This window comes from Aquarana catesbeiana, linkage group LG04, assembly GCF_042186555.1.
Source record: "Aquarana catesbeiana isolate 2022-GZ linkage group LG04, ASM4218655v1, whole genome shotgun sequence".
Classification (NCBI taxonomy): Eukaryota; Metazoa; Chordata; class Amphibia; order Anura; family Ranidae; genus Aquarana; species Aquarana catesbeiana.
In genome coordinates, this window is record NC_133327.1 from 195,214,955 (window position 1) to 195,238,310 (window position 23,356).

At 46.6% G+C, this 23,356-nt stretch overlaps 1 protein-coding gene across 1 annotated transcript in view; it reads left to right on the top strand.

The window, feature by feature from the left end:
- The window catches only part of LOC141139695 (Golgi reassembly-stacking protein 2-like), a 60,660-nt gene extending 50,912 nt beyond the window's left edge, over nt 1–9,748 (top strand). The window contains exon 9 of the mRNA XM_073626074.1: nt 9,291–9,748. The gene's annotated coding sequence lies outside the window, so the exon portion shown is untranslated. The remainder of the gene's footprint in view (nt 1–9,290) is intronic.
- The last annotated feature ends 13,608 nt before the right edge of the window (nt 9,749–23,356 follow it).

Below are 23,356 nucleotides of genomic sequence, written 5' to 3' on the forward strand. Positions count from 1 at the left end.
TGAGCAGTTGCCTTTAAATAGATTGTCACTGCTCTTACCACATCAAGACAATGTAGTGACTTTTCTTTCCTGGAACATGGTTTTGGAAAAAACAATGGGAGGAAAATATCTTGGTTCAGGTGAAAACCTGAAACCACCTTTGGCAAAAAGCCTGGACGAGGGCGTAACACCACTCTGTCCTGATGAATAATCAAATATGGCCCTTTATAAGAAAGAGCAGCCAATTCTGAAAACCCTCCTTGCTGAGGATATAGCAACCACAAATACCAGCTTCCTTGACAGAAGGACTAAGGGAATATGCTGTATCGGTTCAAATGGCTGTTTTTGTAACTGACAAAACTAGACTAGACTGAATAAAGTCAAGTCCCAAGGGCTTAAAGGTGATTTAACTAGCGGATCAATCCGCATCACCCCTTGCATAAAACCCTGGTTTAGGAATGCGGTTTTTGAAGTAAAATCGATAAAGCTGAGACTTGGACTTTAATAGTACTCAAGGCCAACTTCATCTCTACGCCTAATTGTAGAAAGGCAAGAATTCTGCCTATGATATATCTCCGAGGGTGTCATCCTTGGATTCGCACAAGGAAACATAAGCCTTCCAGACTCTATAATGTATAGTTCTGGAAGCTGGTTTCCTTGCATTAATCAAAGTAGAGATAACTGACCCGGTAGGCACACGTTTCTTCAGAATGTGGGTTTCAATAGCCAGGCCTTTACATTTGGCATTCGTAGAGTAGGATGAAATATCGGCCCCTGCGAGAACAAGTCTGGCCTTAGTGGAAGGGACCATGGATCCTCCACTGCCATCTTTACGATTACTGCATACAATGACCACCTAGGCCACGCTGGGGCTGCCAGAATTACCGGTTTTCTTTCCCGCTTGATCCTGCAAAGAAATCGAGGCAGCAATTGAATAGAGGGAAATGCATAGATCAGTAAAAACTTATCCCACTGTATCAACAACGCATCTGTTCTGCATGCGAATGGATCCTTTGTTGTGGACACAAAGTTGACTAACTTTATGCTGAACTGGACGCTAGAAGATCTACGTCTGGAGTTCCCCATCTCTGACAAACAGCCCGAAACTATGTCGGGTAAAGAAATCATTCCCCTGGGAATAACTGCTGGTGATTTAAGTAATTCACCTGCCAATTCTCTATTCCTGGAATGAAGACTGCTGATAGGTATGGGACATTCCTTTCTGCCCAAGTTAAAATATGGTTCACCTCTCTCTGAGTTGAGAGATTCTTGGTGCCCCCTTGGTGATTGATATAGGCCACAGCCGTGGCAATGTCAGATTGGATCCTGACAGGACAATCCCTTAACCTAGAAGTCCAAGTCTTTAGAGCCAGACGCACTGCCCAAATCTCTAGGCTGATGATGGGCAAGGCTCTTTCGGTTCTTGACCACTGTCCTTGGACAGTTGTCTACTTTAGTACTGCTCCCCAGCCTGAAAGGCTGGCATCTGTTGTTACCACTTTCCAGATAACAGGTCTGAAGGATCTTCCTTTCAGCAGATTCTGGTTAGTAACACCAATTGAGACTTTGGAACACCCTTGGGGACAGCCATATTGGCAAGTCCAAAGCTTGGATCGTCTTGTTAGCAGATAGAATACTGTTTTGCAACAGTCTCAAATGGAACTGGGTATAGGGAACTGCTTCAAATGAAGCCACAATCCTTTCTAACAACCTCATGCAAAGGTGAATGGAGGGATCTCCTTTTGACCTGACCATCTCTTATGGAGTTGTCTTTTGCCTGGGCAAGAACACCCCCTTTTTCTGGGCTATGAGCAGACCCAAATACTCCCCCTTTTTTAGCGGTTTTAAGGGAGACCTCACTAGGTTGAGAACGCAACCAGGTAACTGGTTGTAATGCGTAAACCTTACTCCAAACACCGATTGGTCTATTAGCAATAGATTGTCTAGGTATGCCAAGACTGTTTAAGCCCTGTGCCCTTGACCTGGCTAGAGGTGGGGCTAGCACTCTTGTGAACACTCGGGGTGCTGTAGCTGGCCCAAAGGGCAAGGCTATAAACTGAAATTCTGCTGTTCTACTTCGAAGCCGCAGAAACCTTTGTTGAGCGGGAAATATATAGACATGCAGATATGCATCCCTGATGCCGATAGGCACCAGAAGTTTTCCTCCTTGTAGGATAGAAACTACTGATCTGATCGACTTCATAGAAAGCAGCGGATCTTCAGGAACTGATTTAGATTCTTTTATATCCAGAATGGATCTGTTGAATTTCTGTGTGGATCTGTACATGTACAGGAAATGCATGAAAAAAAGCAGTGAAGGTTCTAAGGAACCTAAAACGAAACGGAACGATCAGCTGACTACTAGAGGTAGTTTGAAAAAGCACGAACCATCTCTATAAGAGAGTTGTACCAGCAATATCTCAGATTGCAAGGCTGAAAAAGGTCCAGCTGCAGTTGTAAGGAGTAATCAGTTTGCCTTTCTTCTTGATCACCTGAAGGTAACCCATCATCCTCTACTCACTGTTCCATTGATAAGGGGTCTAAGGTGGGGGAGGGGGATCTAACACGCTTCCAATCCTTTTAGATAGCAGATGCGATTAAAGTCGCTAATTTTCCTTCTAGACCCTGCAGGGCAGAGGAAAAGTATTTTCAATTATGTATATAGTGGCTGAAATGTTTTCTGTGACTGGACCTGACCCTGAGGCCTTCCTCTTGAGTCTGATGGTGGAAGCCGTCGCCACTGCCTAGAGGGGGATGCCCCTGGCGCGGGAGAAAAAAAGTCAGTTTAATGAAGGACGTTTATACTTCATTTTGACTGGTAAAAGAGTACTCTTTCCACTAGAAATCGTCTGGATATATTTATCCAAATCATCGCCAAATAGTCGTTCCCCATGAAAAGGAAAACTAGTCAGAAGCTTCTTGCAAGGTGCTTCGGCAGACCAATCTTTTACCAAAGGGTTCTACGCATGTGTATTAGCACAAGCGCAAGGTGGAAAGCCTGGTGAATAGAATCTTATATAGCATCTATATAATGCTTCTGGGAACTCGGCCAATTGACGGGCCTGTTGTGCAGGGAGCTCTTTAAGAGCATTTGTGAATTGGTCCTTTAATGACTGACAGATACCTATTGCTGCAACTGCAGGCTGAGTAATGGTCCCTGCTAAAGAAAAAGAGGATCTTAACAGGAATTCCAACTTTTTATCTGTTGGATCTTTAAGCATTTGTACATTGTCTACTGGACAAGTTAGACTGCTGGAACTTTCCACCTTTTTGTGAATCTTTTCCTCCATGGGATAGAGAACTAAGAATCTCTTTGGAGGGAAACAATGCTTATCTGGATGATCCAATTCAGCGTAATAAAATTTTCTAGTAATGCATGAACTGAAAACGCATGCAAAGGTTTGTAAAGGTTTCAAAGAACCCAAGAGAAAACCGGACCTTCAGCTAACTCTGTTAAGGGTAGTATGAAGGTGGAACAAACCATTTCTGTAAGGGTTTGTACCTCAGATTGTGAAGCTGATTCATCAGCTGTTTCCTCAGCAGAGGAATAATCGGCTTGCTTTTCCTCTCAATCGTTTGAGGGTAACACCTCATCTTGTCCCCATTGTTCCCTTAATAAAGAGTTTGGAGTGGGAGAGAGGGATCTAGCATGCTTCCTATCGCCTTGGATGGAGGATGCGATTAAAGCCACTAATCTTCCTTCTAAGCCCTGCAGGGCAGGGGAAAATGCATCTTCAGTCACGTATACAGGGGCTGAAGTGTGAGAAGCAGTTGCGCCAATCGGTTCCCAAGACCCACCCTGGCTTGCCATTTCTGGGAGGCATGGCTGGAGTTCCCAGCGCCTGGGGGTAGAACCTTGGGTGCCTTAGTAGTAGCCTTTAGAAGCCATAGTGCTAAGCACAAAGCAGAGGTACTCTAAGAACTGTTCTATTTTCTGACAATAGCAGGAAAAACACTAACAGCATAGATTAAAAACAATGATGTCTTTTCCTGTACTGAAAATGCCTGTGTAAACCCCCTCACATGCTCCAGCGTTCCTGTGTCCTCTGGCAGCCCTGCTTCAGCTGCTCTGGTAGACAATTTTGTGTTCTCAGAGCATTAGCTTTTAAGCCCCTCAGGTGTGAACCTGATTGTAGTGCGCTGTGTGCTTTAGAGTCCGCACACGGTGTTGTCGCTAAGCCACGCCCCTTGAGCGACCCTCCCTCCTCATTGAATTCTTTTGGCCTTGTGCGTGCACGCGAAACGGCTTTGTGACACAGCCAGGAGGAGAGGAGGCTGCAGCTGCCATGCGGCGTGTCTCCCCTCCTTAAGAGAGCGCTTTACAGTTTATGTACAAGTAAATGTTTTCCTTACTAAAAAACGCCACCCTACATTCCACAAGGGGGGGGGGGGTTGGGAGTGTGGGTGGATGGGCGGACGGAGGGGTTACTTAGCAGTTTAACAGCTTTTTGCATTTATCACAGTATATCAATGCACTGTATCTAGTACCTGTACCCCCTTCACTCAGTTTCCCCATTAGGGGGAGAGGAGAGCCCCATTCCGGCTGCTAGGGCACATGCTTGTTGAACACAGAATCAACAGGCTATATACATTTTTTACTCCCTTTTAGAGGAGTTTTTAAGGCATTACAACATTGTATGTTAAAGGAAAAGTCATAGGTGGACTTTGCAGTTTCTATGCTTTCCTCCTACCTTTTCTTATCTGCAGGATACTGCTGTAAACAGACAGATCCAAATTTCACCCATCACGGCGGGCAGCGTAGTTAAACCTTCAAAGACTGGGTCCCTTTTAATAGGGGTTCCACTCCTTTGGGCCTTGTATAGCTCCCCTCAGGACAACTTTAGGTAATGTAGCAAGACCAAAAAGAGTCCTGGTTCCTAGGGTCCAGCTCTCAAAGAGAAGCATTACAGGCAAAACCTCGTTCTTCAGTGCGAGGCCCGGGTACCATCCTGTGGCTGCAGTAGCGTGGATGGATCTGGTTGTGGAGGCTTTTTAAATCCAGCATGGATCCCTCCTGGAGTTCCTCAGAGCACATCTTCACTCGTGACCAACACCTTAAACACTGGCGAGAAAACTGATGTGCTCCTGGAAGGAGGAGGGGTTATATAGGCAGTGAACTTCCTTGGTTGGGTTTACTAGTGTCAACACCTGAAGGTGGCCCATAACCCATTAAGTAATTACTTAAGGCTCTGTGTCCTATGATGTACGATAAAGAAGAAAAGTAGCTTTGGGCTATGGGCTTTTGGGCTTTGCGCTTCCTTCTTTCCTAGCCGCCCAATCACACTTACTTTGTGTAAGTTGGTAAAGAAGTGACACTAAACTCCGTTCCATTTATTATTTTTTATGATCCAACTTCCCAAAAAGGGCTTTGGGCTTTGAACTTTAGACTATGAACTATGTGCTTTGGGCTTTAGACTTTATGCTATGAGCTTTGGGCTCTAGGCTATAAGCTTTGGGCTCTAGGCTATAAGCTTTGGGCTCTGGGCTTTATGCTATGGGCTATGAGCTCTGGGCTTTGCAGTATACATGACTGCAACTAACGTGCACTGCTCGTTCCAAACAGACGTGAGGGGAAGGCGCAGTATAGGAGTACCATTAACTAATGGATGTTTATGAATTTTTACAGAATGTTTACTGAAAAATAAAGATATTGTTTAGTGTAAAAATAAATCTGGCCTCCTCCACCCCCTATAGCCGGCCAATTCCTCTCCTTTTTTCTAAGATGTTAATAAAGTGACACTAAACTCTGAAGTGACTCCTTTTCAGTGGTGAATGTCTGGAGTGTTCATCTGAGAGGTGATAGTTCAATCAAGATGAAGCGACTCCTTTTCAGTGTTAATAGCCTGAAGTATATTTTTTTTCTTGGCATCATCTACTATACATTACCCCATGTTTTTTTCAGGGGATCTGAAAGAGAATACTATGCATTCTGGATATCCAGGATGGGGGCTCCATTTTCATCAAGCCCCAGGACGAGAATAATGCATGCATTACCTTCATACCATAAACAAAATCTATATGGAATAAATGTCCGGCACAAGGGACAAGTCGCATTTTGTTGTACCCATCTGTGGATACAATCAGAATGGTATGTGTGAGTACATTGTAATTCAGTAGAGTTCTCTGCACTATACTCACTGAGGCAAATGGAACAGATAGGCTGCTCCATTGCCGGTGGTCTCGGAGGCGCTGGGTGCTGATCCCTGTTGTGGTCTCCAGGAGGATGGCGCAAGTTGTTGGCTCCGTCCTCTTGTCTCCTCCGAAGCTGTCCTCACGTCCGGTGGGCAATTGGAGACGCTCCTCCCTCCTGGCGGGATCGCCTTCCACGGGTCTGGTGTCGTGGCATCTTAATGCCCAGGCTCTGGGCTTTATGCTATGGGCTATGAGCTCTGGGCTTTGCAGTATACATGACTGCAACTAACGTGCACTGCTCGTTCCAAACAGACGTGAGGGGAAAAAGGAGCAATATAGGAGTACCATTAACTAATGGATGTTTATGAATTTTTACAGGATGTTTACTGAAAAATAAAGATATTGTTTAGTGTAAAAATAAATCTGGCCTCCTCCACCCCCTATAGCCGGCCAATTCCTCTCCTTTTTTCTAAGATGTTAATAAAGTGACACTAAACTCTGAAACAACTCCTTTTCAGTGGTGAATGTCTGGAGTGTTCACCTGAGAGGTGGTAGTTCAATCAGGGCGAAGCGACTCCTTTTCAGTGGTAAATGTCTGGAGTGTTCACCTGAGAGGCGGTAATTCAATCAGGGTGAAGCGACTCCTTTTCAGTGGTAAATGTCTGGAGTGTTCACCTGAGAGGTGGTAGTTCGCTCAGGGTTAAGCGACTCCTTTTCAGTAAATAAAGATATTGTTTAGTGTAAAAATAAATCTGGCCCTTTCTCCACCCCTTATAGCCAGCCAATTCCTCTCCTTTTTTCCTTTTCAGTGGTGAATGTCTGGAGTGTTCACCTGAGAGGTGGTAGTTCAATCAAGATGAAGCGACTCCTTTTCAGTGTTAATAGCCTGAAGTATTTTTTTTTTCTTGGCATCATCTATACATTACCCCATGTTTTTTTCAGGGGATCTGAAAGAGAATACTATACATTCTGGATATCCAGGATGGGGGCTCCATTTTCATCAAGCCCCAGGACGAGAATAATGCATGCATTACCTTCATACCATAAACAAAAACTATATATATAATATAATATAAATGTCCGGCACAAGGGACAAGTCGCATTTTGTTGTACCCATCTGTGGATACAATCAGAATGGTATGTGTGAGTACATTGTAATTCAGTAGAGTTCTCTGCACTATACTCACTGAGGCAAATGGAACAGGTAGGCTGCTCCATTGCCGGTGGACTCGGAGGCGCTGGGTGCTGATCCCTGTTGTGGTCTCCAGGAGGATGGCGCAAGTTGTTGGCTCGGTCCTCTTGTCTCCTCCGAAGCTGTCCTCGCGTCCGGTGGGCAATTGGAGACGCTCCTCCCTCCTGGCGGGATCGCCTTCCACGGGTCTGGTGTCGTGGCATCTTAATGCCGGTGTAACTGAAAAAAAAAAAAAACCTAAAAATATTTAATATTAATAATAATATAGTAATATATACAATAATAATATAATAGCAAAAAATGTAAATAAAAACGCTAATAATCACAGGAAACACAATCTGACAATGTGAAAATTAAGTGTTAACCTTGCTCTATGATTAAGAATTAGTGATTAATAAGAGCTTCTCCCCTCAAAGTTTAGACAATGCTAACTTGAGTAATATGTAACAGTGATAGGGGGGCGCTATTAATAAATTGCTAATAACTGATCATACCAACTGACACTTTTCAGGCCTGGAAACTTTGACTGGGAATACCTCGGTCATGTAACACTGTAGCCAAATAAATGTTATATTATTTTATAGATTTTATATAAAACTGTACCCGGAAGATTTTACCCCCTTAATGACAGAGCATTTTTTGCGATTTGGCACTGTTGCTTTAACTGACAATTGCACGGTCATGCGACCTTGCACCCAAACAAAATTAACGTCCTTTTTTTCCCATAATTATAGCTTTCTTTTGGTGGTATTTGATCACTTCTGCGGTTTTTATTTTTTGCGCTATAAACAAAAAAGACATACAATTTTGAAAAAAAGTAATATTTTTTACTTTTTGCTATAATAAATATCCCCAAAAAATCATATTAAAAAACTAAAATTTCTTTCTCAGTTTAGGTTGATATGTATCTACATATTTTTGGTAAAAAAAAAATTGCAATAAGTGTATATTGATTGGTTTGTGCAAAAGTTATAGGGTCTACAAAATAGGGGATTTATGGCATTTTTATTATTAATTTTTTTTTTTTTATTAGTAATGGCGGTGATCTGCGATTTTTATCAGGAGTGCAACAATGCGGTGGACAGATCAGACAATTTTGGGAGCACTGACATTTATACAGAGCTAAAAATAGCCAAATGATTATTGTGTAAATGTCACTGGCAGGGAAGGGGTTAACACTAGGGGGCGATCAAGGGGTTAAATATGTTCCCTCACCGTGTTCTAACCGTAGGGAGGATGGGCTACCTAGGACATGAAATCACTGCTCCCGATGACAGGGAGCAGTGGATCCCTGTCATGTCACTAGGCAGAATAGGGAAATGCCTTGTTTACATAGGCATTTCCCTATTCTGCCTCTCCTTGTCACGATCGTGGGCCACCGGCGGACATCAAGTCTGCAGGACTCACAGGCACGCGCTGCCGGCCCGGGATTATGAAGGGATGTATGGTTACGACCTTTTGCGCACCTGTGCCATTCTGCCGACGTACATCGGCATGCGGCGCTCGGGAAGCGGTTAATGTCTGTGTATGCTGGGCATAATTCTCAGTATCTGTTCATATTCTGTATGTATGGACCCTGCACAGTACCACTTTTCTTGTCCCGTATGCCGAGTGTAATTTTCGGTATCAGTTCTTATTTTGTATGTATGGAAGCTGCTAAGTGCCACTTCTCTTGTCCTGTATGCTGTGTATAATTCTCAGTATCTGTTATTATTTTGCATGTATGGACCCTGCACAGTACCACTTCTCTTGTCTCATATGCTGGGTGTAATTCTTAGTAAACTTATTATTGTATGTGACTTTATACTGCATCAGTGAATGATCCTGAGCAGGGCCGTCATCAGGGTTGTTCCACAGTTCTCCTATAGGGGAGACAGACAGCAGGCAGATTGGATGGTGGGGTGGGTAAGAGCAATTGCAGAACAATGCTCTGTGCTGCTCTCTACAGCAACTTAAAGCCAGTTTCTTCCTCTCTCCCTCTCGCCAGTTTTCAGCTGCTGGATGAAGAGACACAGACAAGGCGGATCCAGGGGGGTGCTAATTTCCACCCATATTTCAGTTGTGCCCCCTCCCCAGCCCTTCCTTCGATGTGATGCCTAAGTGGCTGCTGATCTCCCCCCACTGTCGCCCGCACTCAGAGCCAGGAAAGGGGAATGGCATCCTGGAGCAGTGAGAGAAGTGGCAGAGTGGGGAGATGGCATCGGACTGTACACACACACACAGTTTGATTACCACCCCCCCCATCTCCTCCAAGGGCTGCTCATCTCCCAGCAGTAAGAAATGTGGATAGGGGCGGTAATCAAGTTCAGTGCTGTAGTGACAGGAGAGGGTGAAGAGGGGAAGGTTACAGGGAAATTGTACACAATGAGGGGGGAATAATAGTTTGTGCGTTTGTGGAGAAGGGGGGATGGGAAGCTATCTGTGCTGAGAAGTGTAATCAGGATTGGGGGGGGGGGGGATATTTGCTAGAAGGAGGAATGGGGGGATATATGCTAGGAGAAGAGTTTGGGGGAATTGGGGGGAAATGTGTGTGCTAGGAGGGGGTGGGAATTTCTGCTAAGAGGGGGGAATTTGTACTAGAGGAAGGGGAATTTGGGGGGGGGGGATTTGTGCTATAAAGAGGGACGGGGGGAGATGTGTGCTAGGAGGAGGGATGGGGTGGATTTGTGCTAGGAGGAGGAATGGGGGTGGATTTGTGCTAGGAGGAGGAATGGGGGTGGATTTGTGCTAATGAAGAGGGATGGGGGGATTTGTGCTTGGAGGAGGGATTGGTGGGGGGTTTGTGCTAGGGAGAGGGATTGGTTGGGGGGATTTGTGCTGGGGGGGATTGGGGGGGGATTGGTGGGGTGATTTGTGCTAGGGGGAGGGATTGAGGGGGGATTTGTGCTAGGGGGAGGGATTAAACCTCTCCATTTCCCCTCACTTCTGCTTTTTCCGTTTTTTTTTTTTGTAAATATAGGTAAGATAGCGATATAATATAGTATGTATGTATTTTGTTCTTGTATAGATTTTATAGATAAGATAGATATTATAGATATTATAGTCAACATACTTGCAAATTATTTGTCATGAAATTGTTTCTTGCTGTGTGTTTCTTATTTCTTATCACACGCTCCTTTTAACCCCTGAACCTCTCCCTTTCTTCTCGCTTCTGTTTGTTTGAAAACAATATTTTGTAAGCATAGATAAGATAGTGATATGATAAGATAATATATATGTTTTTAGTCTTGTTTATAAAAAAGGTAGGTAGGTAGATATATTTTATAGATAAGATAGACATTCTAGTTAATGTCCTTGTAAAGTATGTTTTATGAAATTGTCTCTGTATGTTCCTGCCTTCTTCTTTCATTCTCCATTAACTCCCATACCTCTCCTTTAGCCTTCAGCCCAAACCTTGTAGCCCAAAACCCATTTCAAGCAGTTAGATCAGAAAAACATAAATGGAGATTTGGGGGAGTCTGAGATCAGTAAAAATCACTTTTTTTGGGTTAAGAACACATCTTTAAATTGAATATATTTTTTTAAACCAGAGTTTAGTGTCACTTCTTTAACATCGTACAAAGGAGGAGTGTGATTGGCTGGCTATAGGGGAGGAGGAGGTTGGATTTTTTTTTTTTTTTTTTTTCCAGTAAAAATCCATCCACATCCACTAGTTAATGCCCGCCCCCCTCCCCCCCCCCCACACACACACCCCACACACACACCCCACACACACACACACCACACACACACCACACACACACACCACACACACACACCACACACACACACACACACACACACACACTTTCTCCCCCCATGTCTGTTTGGAACAAGCAGTGCGCGTTAGTTGAAGTCATGTATGCTGACAATCCCAAAGCCCATAGCTTAAAGTCCAATGCCTATTGCCTAGAGCCCACAGCAGGAAGTCGGATCACAAAAAACAAAATAAAACTTGAGATTTGAAGGAACCTGAGATCGGTAAAAATCACTTTTTTGGGTTAAGAACACATATTTGAATCGGATATATTTTTAACCAGTTAAGGACCAGCCACCGAAGTTGTACTGCGCAGGTTGGCTCTCCTGGGCGAATTTCCTTCATTGTACGTCGGGTCAGCCACCCCCCTTTAAAGACCCCCATTAGATTATAATCCCTTTACATTACCCCCCTTAAAGACCCTACCATTAGCTCAGATTCCCCTTGTATCAGTGCGACCCCCCCCCCCCCCCCCCCCCTGCAGACCTCCATTAGAGAGAGCCTTACCGGCAGGAATAGTTGCAGTGCTGGAGCCACTGCAAAGATGTGTGTGGGAAGTTGGGAACAACTTCCCACACACTCGCGCGCACTCTCTCTTTCTCTCTCTCCCGCTCTTCGCTCGCTCACTCTTTCTCTCTCTTTTTCTCTCTTCCCTCTTTATCTATTCCTCTCTCACTCTTCCTTGCTCCCTTTCTCTCATTAGCTCTTCCTCCCTCGCTCGCTCTTCTCTCTCACTCGCTCTTCCTCTCTTTGCGCGCTCTCTCTCTCTCTCTCTCTCTCTCTCTCTCTCTCTCTCTCTCTCTCTCTCTCTCTCTCTCTCTCTCTCTCCCTTTCTCTCGCTCGCTCTTCTCTTGTTAGCTTCTCGCTCGCTCTCTTACTTTGCGCGCTCTTTCTTCCCTCGCGCGCGCTCTCTCTCCTCCCCCTTGCCCACTCTCTCTCTCTGTCTTCCCTTGCGCGCTCTCTGTCTTCCCTTGCGCGCTCTCTGTCTTCCCTTGCGCGCTCTCTGTCTTCCCTTGCGCGCTCTCTGTCTTCCCTTGCGCGCTCTCTGTCTTCCCTTGCGCGCTCTCTGTCTTCCCTTGCGCGCTCTCTGTCTTCCCTTGCGCGCTCTCTGTCTTCCCTTGCGCGCTCTCTGTCTTCCCTTGCGCGCTCTCTGTCTTCCCTTGCGCGCTCTCTGTCTTCCCTTGCGCGCTCTCTGTCTTCCCTTGCGCGCTCTCTGTCTTCCCTTGCGCGCTCTCTGTCTTCCCTTGCGCGCGCTCTGTCTTCCCTTGCGCGCGCTCTGTCTTCCCTTGCGCGCGCTCTGTCTTCCCTTGCGCGCGCTCTGTCTTCCCTTGCGCGCGCTCTGTCTTCCCTTGCGCGCGCTCTGTCTTCCCTCGCGCGCGCTCTCTCTTCCCTCGTTCTTCCCCCTTTCTCTCTCTTTATATTGCTTTCTTGGTCGCTCTTCGCTCACTCTTTCCCCGCTGGCTCTTCCTCACTCGCTCTTCTCGCTCTTCTCGCTCTCCCGCTGGCTCTTGTTCGCTCTTCCTCCCCCCTCTCGCTCACTCTCTCTTGGTCGCTCTTCCCTCACTCTTCCTCTCGCTCTCTCCCTCACTCTTCTTTCATTAGCTCTTGCTCGCTCTTCTCTCTCTCTTCGCTCTCTCTTTGTAAAAATATTTTTAATTGTATCATTTTTCAATTATATTTTTACTGTTTATGCTTTTTATTTTCAATTTAATTTTTCTTTTGGATTCTATTTATTTATTTTTTAATATGTTCATTTTTGAATTGTAAGTAGTGTTTATGTAAAATTGTAATAAACTTATTAACATATTTTAAGATTGTGTCTGTCTTTGTATTTTGATGTTATTATAATTACATTTCAATGAAAAAATATTGAATAAATAAAAAAATGTACAAAACTAAATAAAAATAAAAATACAAAATACATTATAGATATCTATCCACAATTTTTTTAAAGTATTGAAATAATATCAAATATTTTAATCTGTCATTCCAAATTGTAATATATATATTTAGGGGCTCGGACCTGCAAAATCCAAAGTTCTCACTGAAGGCTTATATGCAAGTTCTTTTGCCATAAAAAATGTATGGGGACCTGGGTCCTGCCCGAGGGGCCATGTATCAATTGGAAAAAAATGTTTTTAAAGCGGCCATTTTTTTCGGGAGCAGTGATTTTAATAATGCTTAAAGTGGAACAATAAAAATGAAAAATTCCTTTAAATATCCGTGCCTGGGGGGTGTCTAAAGTATACCTGTAAAGTAGTGCACCTTTGCCGTGTTTATTACTGTACAGCAGCAAAATGACATTTCTAAAGGAAAACATTTCACTCAAAATTGCTTGCGGCTGTAATGTATTGGCGGTTCCCGGTGTTCTGACGAATAATGCCTCTCATCGAAAAGGGCATCCTGCGCATGCGCAGTACGTCAGCTGATTTCCCGATCAGCTGGCGTGATGTTTCAACTGGGCATGCACAGTTCGTCGGATTCATTTTTCCAACGGGAGACAAGCCACGGGGAGCGCGCAGAGGGAGAGAATCTAAATGTAAGATTCTGCCTCGCTGCCTGTGGTGTGACATATCAACTGGGCATGCGCAATTCGTCGGATGCATTTTTCGACGAGAGGCAAGCCACAGGGAGCGCGCGAAGAGAGAATTTAAATTTAGGATTCTGCCTCACTCTCTGTGCATCTCAACACTGGCTGTAAGGGAGAACTCGGCTTGGAACACTGGATGTAAGGGAGAACTCGGCTTGGAACACAGAATGTAAGGGAGAACTCGGCTTGGAACACAGAATGTAAGGGAGAACTCGGCTTGGAACGCTGAATGTAAGGGAGAACTCGGCTTGGAACGCTGAATGTAAGGGAGAACTCGGCTTGGAACGCTGAATGTAAGGGAGAACTCGGCTTGGAACGCTGAATGTAAGGGAGAACTCAGCTTGGAACGCTGAATGTAAGGGAGAACTCTGCTTGCTTAATAACGTCAGCACCGCATCCAGCCCCGCCCCTAACACGCCCCTAGGCTGCTCTAGAGAAAGGGACGAGCCCCATGCATAAGCAGTGTACTTGTCAAGGGAGCTTGGATTGACACAGCAGTGCCAGTGGGAGGGCCAAAGCCTGTGCTTCGAGAGGGGGCGGGGCTGTGAATAGCTATGTATGTGTAAGTGACCTACACTGCAGTTTAAGAAAGTCCATCAGAGATCCCTGTTCCCAAGAGCTTGCAATCTATTAAAATGCCATACAGTTTATCTCGGTTTACTCTTTGTTCTTTTGACAAGTGTGCTTTAGATAGAGCATGTCAAGCCGTAGCTCTGCTCCCTGGGGATATGCTGATCACCTCATCTGTGCTGCTGCTGGAGGGAGCCCAGGTGACCATGAATGAGGGCCCTACAGACTTGGTCATGGTGAGTGATCAAGTCACCAAGTGGCATATCCCCCATAACCCACTCCATCTCCCCTGGGGACAGGGACCCCCCTTCTCCCCTGGGGACAGGGACCCCCCTTCTCCCCTGGGGACTGGGACCCCCCTTCTCCCCTGGGGACTGGGACCCCCCTTCTCGCCTCAGGACTGGGACCCCCCTTCTCGCCTCAGGACTGGGACCCCCTTATCCCACCTGGGGGCAGGAACTCCATCTCCGCTGGGGAAAGGGACCCCACCTCCACTAAGAACAGGAACCTGATCACCCTGTGTGTGCCAACCTCACTGCCCTGCCTGACATGTGTCCTGTGTGAGGGCCCTCCTGTGACAGCTCTTATCAGGACTTTACCCCACTGTGTGCACCCCTACATGGATGTGCTCCCACTACACGACTGACCCCTCTGTGTTCCCCCTACATGTCTGCATACTCTGACCACCTCCTGTATCCTGTGCACATGTTCTGACTGCCTCCTGTACCATGTCTGCAGCCTGAAAACCACCACCTGTCTGCAATCTGACTATCTCTTGTCTTTTATCATGTCTGCATTCTCTGAGGGGAAGTTTGGAGAAGAATCAAGATTAAGAGCGCTGCTGGGATGGGGATTATGGGAGGAGTCAGACGTGTATGCACTGTGGAGAAGAGACTATAGAATAAAACCATGAGCCGTCTAACTAAGCCCTGCATGGTGCACCTGAGAGGAGGTCAGTGACAGCGCCATCAGGCTAGTCTGAGGTGGTGGGGGGGGTCACTGATGTAAGGGGGTATTGAATACAAAAATGTAAGGGGGCACTGATATAAAGGTTTTCTCTCATCAGTAACCCCCCCCCCCTTACCTTTTAGTATATTCTTTTTTTTTTTTTTACAAGAAAAAAATTTTTATTCAAGATTTAAACATTACAAGTGATGCATAGGCACATTTAGATATGATATCAGTATACATATAGTCACAAGATAGATGATTAATTTTCCCATATAGACAACATAAAGAAGTATGAGAGCAATACATGACATTGCAGCAAAGTATTGGTGTAGAGGTAGCATATTAAAACAATCAATCAAGGAGGTACTGTGGAAGGGACTGGGGGGGGGGGGGAGGCGGATTAAGGATACTTAGAAGATGAGGCAAGGAAGGAATCACAACACCTCAATATCTTAACTGAACATGTACACTAGGTGAAGTTTAAAGAGCACTCATTCATGTTGTATAATCAGATGGCTGGTGTCTCTGCGTCAACTTGGACATCATTCACAACCTCCGCACCCCATGCATCTATTCATCCCGACCATATCTTATCAAATTTCTTGGGGCAGTTACGATTAAGATACGTGAGTTTATATAGTGGGAGTATAGAATTCATTGCTAGGCGCCATGAAGATACTCTAGGGGGTAATGCATCCTTCCAATGGAGAAATATTTCTTTTCGGGCATAGAACGTAGCATAGCTCAAAAATAGTTTGGTATATTTACCTCTAACATTGGGGCTGAAAATATTCAATAGCATTGCCTTGGGATGAGCTCCCACATCTAAGGAGGTAACCTGGCTGAGAGTGTTAGCTATTTCCGTCCAATAGTCTCCGAGGCGAGGACAAGACCACACCATATGAAGAAAGGAGGCAGACTCCAGACCACACCTGGCGCAGGCCACTGGACTGTCAGGTGTCATAATTGTCAGACGTTTTGGGGTGTAATAGGCCCTGTGGAGAAACTTGACCTGCATAAATCGCTCTCTGGCCGATATAGTATTTATCACAAAGGAGGATACACGCGTTTCCCATTCCTCCTCTGATAAGTCAGGAATATCTGCCTTCCACTTGACCAGAGTTTTTTCAAGTTTCTTTGCAGGGGGTATGGACAAATGAAAGTACAGAGTAGATAGTGGTCTATCTATGATTTTAGATGTAAGTAATCCCTCCACAGGGTCTGATTCTAACTGGAGGAGAGATGGAAACTGCTTCTTGTAGGCATGTTGGAGTTGATCATTTCTAAACAGCATCCAACCTGGTAATGAATAAGCGTTAATGAATAAGCGTTTTTAAGATCAGAGAAAGTTCTTAATTTACCACCCAGCACAATGTGTTTTAGCTTAACAATTCCCTTTCTTGCCCAGACTTGAGGGTCTGGGACCGACTTCAAATGTGGCAGTCTAGGGTTGCCCCACAGGGGAATGTGCGGGGAGAACCTCTCTGGATTGTTAAAACTATGCCTGGCCCTGTTCCAAACTATAATGGTGGTGTTCATCAGATCCGTAATGCCAGGGTGGGATTTTATCCCTCTGAACACCACATTGCTAAGAGATGAGTAGGACCCCATGATGGCGGCTTCCAGGGTCACTGCCGGGTTATCACGTGGTTGAGAGAACCACCACCTGACCGTCACCAGGACAGCTGCCCAGAAGTATACCTGGAAGTCCGGTAAGGACAGACCCCCTTGAGTAATGGGTAGCTGGAGTGTAGACATGGCCAGTCTCGGGGGCCTTCCGTTCCAAATAAAGGAAGACAATATACCTTTCAATATGAAGCTGGGGGATCAGGGGAGAATTTCGAAAAAAGTATAAAAATTTGGGCAAGTATATTATTTTAATTAAATTTACCCTTCCCACTGGAGAGAGGGGGAGGGTTTTCCATGTTATACATTTTTGGGAAAGATTTTTTAGTAGTGGCTGAAGGTTCAATTCAAAATATGTGGACAGTGGAGCTCTAACCCTTACCCCCAAGTATTTAAATTCAGGTATCCAGTTTAGGGGGGTACCTGTCAGTGGGTTTTGATTGGATAGATTTAATGAGAAAATTATTGATTTTCCCCAATTTATCCTAATGCCCGGGAAAATGCCGAACTCGTCAATTATTTGAAGTGCTGGTGAGCGGGAGGATATGTCTTTAAGAAAAAGTAAGGTATCATCAGCATAAAGGGATATTTTGTCTATCACTACTCCCACCTGAATGCCCTGTACCAAGGGGGAGGCTCTAATACGAGCAGCCATGGGATCCATAGCCAGGGCAAACAGTCCAGGAGAAAGCGGACAGCCCTGCCTGGTACCCCTAGATAAAGGAAAGGATGAGGACAGTGAGTTGTTTGTTCGTATGCGTGCTGAGGGATTATGGTATAGCATCTGCACCCAGCCAATAAAGCGAGGGCCAAATCCAAATTTGCGCAGGACAGCCCAGAGGTAGCGCCAATCCACCGAGTCAAAAGCCTTCTCGGCGTCAAGAGAGGCCACTACCTCCGAACCGTCCCCGTCTGCCCTAGAGAGATGTGTAAGAAGACGTCTGATATTTATATCGGTCCCCCTGCCTGGCATAAATCCAGACTGGTCTGGATGGACCAGTGCCGTGATCAGTGTTCAACCGTCTAGCCAGCACTTTTGCCAGTAACTTGGCGTCAACGTTGAGGAGTGATATTGGCCGATATGAGGCGCACTGCTCAGGGGGCTTGCCAGGCTTAAGAATGACCACAATGACCGCTTCAGCCATAGTCAGGGGTAGTGAGCCCCTCTCCGTGGCTTTATGGAGCATTAACCGAAACGATGGGAGAATTTCTTCAGCGTATGTTTTGTGGAATTCCGTCAGGACCTGGGGTCTTACCGTTTTGCAAGGAGGCTACTGCTCGCTGGATTTCTTCTAATTTGATCGGGCCATCTAATGCCTCCCTAAACGTGGATGTCAGGCAAGGGACCACCACCCCATCGAGGTACCCATTCAGTTCTTCATCCAAACATCACATCCGAGAACCGTAGAGGTCTCAATATAATGAAGCAAATTTATTGTTAATGTCCGCGGGATCAGTCAAAATCGTCCCGTCTGAATCAGAGATAGTTGAGATGGTCACCGGGGAGGAGCTTTCCCTCGCCAGCCATGCCAGCATACTGCCTGTTTTTTCTCCATGTTCGAAAATTCGTTGTGACTGGTGTAAAAATTAGGTTTTTGTGGCCGCCGTGTGTAGTAAAAGAACGTCTCTCAACGCTGCCTGAAAATCTGAATATATCTCAGGGGATCCCGTTGTGGAATATGCCGCCTCCAATGCTGCTACCCTCCCCTCGGCTGTCTGTGTTTCTCTCCTCAGATCCTTCCAGATCTTTCGGATATGTGCTTGAAAGCTTCCCCTAGTGAAGGCCTTAAATGCGTCCCAGGATAATAATGTATCGCCTCGGATCTATAGGGTTCAGATACTCTAGTGTCGGTAATCCAGAATCTGGACAACCTCCAAAGATTCTCCCCCGGGGCATTAGATACACAAAGTTTTAAAGCAAGCGGAGCGTGGTCGGATATGCCACGGAGGGAGTATATTGATGTCCCGAACCATGTGCAGGACAGACCCCCCCCACATCTATCCGTGACAGGGTCTTGTGGGAAGCTGAGTGACAAGTGTAGGCGCATCGAGAAGGATGACGCCACCTCCACACGTCAGTCAAGTTAGACGCCTCAGCCCATGAGGACAGCTCTGATGGTGAGCCTGTCCCCGGTGTGAGCCTGTCCATTGCAGGGTCTGGGACCAGGTTAAAATCGCCCAGTATTGCCACATTATCCGTACCAAAGGCAGCTATTTTAGAGATAATTTGGTTAAGTACCCGTATAGAGGCCGGGGGGGGGTAGGTATAGTCCCACCACCACCAACTCTAATCTGTCCACAATGGCATGTAAGATTACAAATCGACCGTCAGGGTCAAGCTCCAGCGCCAGCAATCTAAACGGTGTGGACTTGTGCACTAAAATGCTAACCCCCCTGGAGTAGTTAGTATACGTGGAGTGGTATTGGTGTCCCACCCAGGGTCGTCTTAGACTCAGTAGTTTACTTCCCATCAGATGGGTCCTCTTGTAGTATGCATATTTGGGGGTGGTATGTTTTGAGGAATTGGAACACCAGTGATCTTTTAACAGAGGAATTCAAACCCCTGGTGTTCCATGAAATTAGGGTACAATCAGCCATCTACACTCGAGAACATATTTTCTATCCATAATATCACCATAGAAAAACAGGTGCAAGGCCCGGAGCCTTAATAAGGTCAGGACATGGCACCTGGCGCATCCTGTGACAGACACAAGTACATCGCTTGTAAAAAAAACAGCAAATCAGCAAAGTATAACAAAACCTTCCCAACCAAGCCCCCCACCCCAAACCTCGGGGAGGCTCAGGATCCCAACTCAGAACCAAGGCGAACATGCCTGTAATGGGGTATCATGAGCGGAACAGCAACCACAGTGCAGCAGTCAGATGATGAAGAACATCCAGTCCTCTGCTGGAGATCGGATCATAATAAGTGGGTGCAGTCTCCCGGCAGCCGCCAGGGGTGTAAACTTAAACTTCAACATTGCAGGAACAGTTATATTTTCTTGGCCATGACCGACATTATCGGGGAGAATGAGAATGAGGGAGGGGGAGGGGGGAGGATGGATGCGCATAGAAACAATCGTCTCCCATTCCTCCTGTTAAACATCTCAGAAAACCAAGAGACATTTATGAGGCCAGTGGACCCCCGGGCTTCTGTCTACCATAAGGCACATTAGTGTAAATCACAGAGGGGACCGACTGGGTCAAAAGTGATGATCAGGTCATTAAACAAAAGAGGCACGTCTCTAGATCACCGGTCGGCCATGGCACATGTAACTAGAAATAAACAAATTTTTCTTGTGTGGTGAAACTTATCTGCGAGGTAGCGTGTCGATCCACGTGGAGGCATCCTCAGGAGGATTGAAGAACCGCACCGATTCACCATCTTCCACTCGCAATCTTGCCGGAAACAGCATGCTGTACTTTTTGCGGCCTTTTTCCTGAGCTTTTTGCTGGGAAGTCCTCCTATACATACCCCAGAAGTGCCTCCGGGATGATGGGGGCACAGGATGGTCTTTTGCCCGGCATTTATACCCCAAAAAACTGCGTTTTTTCCGGTCCGTGCCGGCCTGGTTCTCTGTGCGGGCAGGAAAATCAGGCGAGGCCGCGGCTTCGGGCTAGTCCGCGCTTCTCGGCGGCGCGGCCTATTCCCGAGATTTTTGGTGGGGGGGATTCCGCTAGTACATACCCCAGGAGTGTCCCAGAGGTGAGAGGGGTCACTGGAGGGTCTTTTGTCCTGTGTCTGCACCCCAAAATAGCAGGATTATATGCTGATCCGTGGGAGCTCAGGCCTCACACACCTGCTCCCTCTGCCATCCCAGACACGCCCCCTACCTTAGTATATTCACTCTGTGGCAAGTGGTCTCTGGTCACCAGAGTCTCCCCCCGCCCCCCTCCACCCCCACATCAGAGTTCCCGGCCTTTCCCTTTACATCAGAGTCTGCAGGATTCCACCTTGCAGTGCAAGGGAACTCGTATGTAAAGGAAAATGCTGCAGAGGAATTCTGATGTAAGGGGTGCCCTTATATCAGAGTCCACTGCATTCCCATTTACATCAGAGTTCCTACTTGCATCAGAGTCTGCAGCATTGCCCTTTACTTCAGTGCTCCCCTTTATATCAGAGTTCACAAAGTTCCCCCTTGCACTGTAAGATTAAAAGGGATGGAGGCCTAGAGACATGTCCAGGGAACACAGAAGATACATGGGTTAGATTAGAAGGGATAGAGACATGTCCAGGGTATACAGAGGACACATGAGTTAGATTAGAAGGGACGGAGGCTTCCTCTGTGTACCCTGTACATGTCTCTGGGCCTCCATCCCTCCTAATCTAAACCATGTATCTTCTGTGTTCCCTGGATAGGTCTCTGGGCCTCCATGCCCTTTAATCTTACAGAGTAAGGGGGAACTCTGCGAACCCTGATGTAAAGGGGAACACTGATGTAAATGCAGTGAACTCTGATATAAGGTGGTCTCTGGTGACCAGAGCACCCCTTACATCAGAGTACTTCCTTAGATCATGCTCTGCAGGCTTTTCCTTTACATCTGAGTTCCCTTGCATTTTAAGGGGGAATCCTGCAGACTCTGAATACCAGGAATTGGGGGGGGGTCTCTGGTGACCAGAGACCACCTTCCGCAGAGTGAATACACTAAGGTAGGGGGGGTTACCGATATAAGGGGAAACTTTTATGTCAGTGCCCCTTTACAATTTTGTATTCACTACCCCCTTACATCAGTGACCCCCCCCCCCCCCTCAGTTTACCCTGGCGGCGCTGTCACTGACCTCCTCTCAGGTGCACCGTGCATGGCTCAGTTAGACGGCTTCAAATTGGTGGCTCTGGTTTTATTCTAAAGTCTCTTCTCCACAGTCCATACACGTCTGACTCCTCCCATAATCCCCATCCCGACGGCGCTTTTCATCTTGATTCTTCTCCAGACTTCCCCTCAGAGAATGCAGACATGATAAAAGACAAGAGATAGTGAGAGATTGCAGACAGGAGGTGGTTTGAGACTGCGGACACGGTACAGGAGGCAGTCAGAACATGTGTACAGGATACAGAAGGTGGTCAGAGTATGCGTACAGGATACAGTAGGTGGTCAGAGTATGCAGACATGTAGGGGGAGCACACAGAGGGGTCAGTCGTGTAGTGGGAGCACATCCATGTAGGGGGAGCACATAGTAGGGTAAAGTCCTGATAAGAGCTGTCACAGGAGGGCTCTCACACAGGACACATGTCAGGCAGGGCGGTGAGGTTGGCACACACAGGGGGATTAGGTTCCTGTTCTTAGTGGAGGTGGGGTCCCTGTCCCCAGGGGAGATGGAGTGGGGTATGGGATGGTGTGGGGGATATGCCACTTGGTGACTTGATCACTCACCATGACCAGGTCTGTAGGGCCCTCATTCATGGTCACCTGGGCTCCCTCCAGCAGCAGCACGGATTGGTGATCAGCATATCCCCAGGAAGCAGAGCTACGGCTTGACATTCTCTATCTAAAGCACACTTGTCAAAAGAACAAAGAGTAAACAGAGATAAACTGTATGGCATTTTAATAGATTGCAAGCTCTTGGGAACAGGGATCTCTGATGGGCTTTCTTAAACTGCAGTGTAGGTCACTTACACATACATAGCTATTCACGGCCCCACCTCCTCTTGAAGCACAGACCTTGGCCTTCCCACTGGCACCGCTGTGTCAATCCAAGCTCCCTTGACAAATACACTGCTTATGCATGGGGCTCGCCCCCTTTCTCTAGAGCAGCCTAGGGGCATGTTAGGTGCGGGGCTGGATGCGATGCTGCCGCTGTTATTAAGCCAGCGGAGTTCTCCCTTACATCAGTGTTCCCTGCGGAGTTCTCCCCTACCTCAGTGTTCCAAGTCGGGTTCTCCCTTACCTCGGTGTTCCAAGCCGAGTTCTCCCTTACCTCGGTGTTCCAAGCCGAGTTCTCCCTTACCTCGGTGTTGCAAGCCGAGTTCTCCCTTACCTCGGTGTTCGAAGCCGAGTTCTCCCTTACCTCGGTGTTCGAAGCCGAGTTCTCCCTTACCTCGGTGTTCGAAGCCGAGTTCTCCCTTACCTCGGTGTTCGAAGCCGAGTTCTCCCTTACCTCAGTGTTCTCTGCCGAGTTCTCCCTTACCTCGGTGTTCCAAGCCGAGTTCTCCTTTACATCCAGTGTTCCCTGCGCAGTTCTCCTTTACATCCAGTGTTCCCTGCGCAGTTCTCCTTTACATCCAGTGTTCCCTGCGCAGTTCTCCTTTACATCCAGTGTTCCCTGCGCAGTTCTCCCTTACATCCAGTGTTCTCTGCGGATTTCTCCCTTACATCCAGTGTTGAGATGCACAGACGAGGCAGAATCTTACATTTAGATTCTCTCCCTCTGCGCGCTCCCCGTGGCTTGTCTCCCATTGGAAAACGAATCAGACGAACTGCGCATGCCCAGTCGAAACGTCTCGCTAGCTGATCGGGAAATCAGCTGGAGTGACGTGACATACTGCACATGTGCAGTGCGTAGGTGCATTTTTCGACGGGAGGCATTATTCAACAGAACACTGGCAATATAGAATTAAAATCAAAGAAAAAAATGGCGTAG